Below are 1,274 nucleotides of genomic sequence, written 5' to 3'. Positions count from 1 at the left end.
TGCACAAGACCTTTATAAGGTACTGAAGAACAAAGATGTAAGCTTGAAGACTAAGATGTGCCTGACCCAAACCATGGCATTTTTAATAACCTCATATGCATGAGAAAGCTGAACAGTGAATAAGGAAGACCATAAAATAATTGATGCTTATTAATTATGGTATTGGAGGAGAACACTGAAAGTGCTATGGGTTTCCAAAAGAACCCAAAGATCTGCGTTGGAAAAAGTGCAGCCAGAATGCTCCTTGAGGCCAGGATGGCCAAACATTGTTTCTCATACTTCAGACATATTATTAGGAAGGACCCATCTCTGAAGAAGGATATCATGGTTGGTAAGGTGGAGGGTCGAAGAAAAAGAGGAAGACCTCCAGCAAGATGGATTGGCAAAGTGGAAGTGTAAATGGGCTCAAGTATGGCAACACTTTTGACATTGGCCCAGGAGTGGAAACTAGGCCACCGATATTTTAAATACCAGCCAGATCACCCATGGTGGACAGATTTCAGATGAGCTTCAAGATGAAGACAAACTAGGAAGAAGGACTGACAAACCATTTCTGAATATTTAGTCACTGAAAACCTTATGAACAGCAGAGAAACTCTGTCAAATATAGTGCCAGAAAATAAGCCCCTCAGGTTGGAAGACACTCAAAATGTGACTGGGGAACAGCTGCCTCCACAAAGTAGAGTTGACCTTGATGACATAAAGGGAGTAAAGCCTGTGGGAGAAAAGCCCACAGGACCTTCATTTGCTGATGGGGCACAACTCAAAATGAAGAGAAACAACTGTAAACATTCATTAATATTTGAAACATGGAATGAATGAAATAAGATTCTAGGAAAATTAGAAATTGTCAAAATTGTCAAAAAAATGGAACATATAAACATCTATAGTTTAGGCATTACTAAGGTGAAATGGATTGGTATTGGCAATTTTGAATCTGACAACCACATGGTTGACTATTCCGGGAATGACAAATTGATGAGGAATGGTGTTGCATTCATTGTCAAAAAGAACATATCCATATCAGTCATGAGGTACAATGCTCTCTGTGATAGGATAATATCCATGCAACTACAGGTAAGAGCAGTTAATAGCGCTATTATGCAAATTTACATATCAACATTAAAGCCAGTGAGAATGAAATATAAGAATTCTGCCAACTTCTACAATGTGAAATTGATCAAACTTGGAATCAAGATGTATTGATCATTAATAGTGATTAGAATGCAAAAGTTTGGAGTAAAGAGAAAGGATCAGTATGTCTTTGAAGATAG

This window comes from Chrysochloris asiatica, unplaced genomic scaffold (genome assembly GCF_000296735.1).
Source record: "Chrysochloris asiatica unplaced genomic scaffold, ChrAsi1.0 scaffold00414, whole genome shotgun sequence".
Lineage (NCBI taxonomy): Eukaryota > Metazoa > Chordata > Mammalia > Afrosoricida > Chrysochloridae > Chrysochloris > Chrysochloris asiatica.
Note: the sequence above shows the minus strand (reverse complement) of the source record.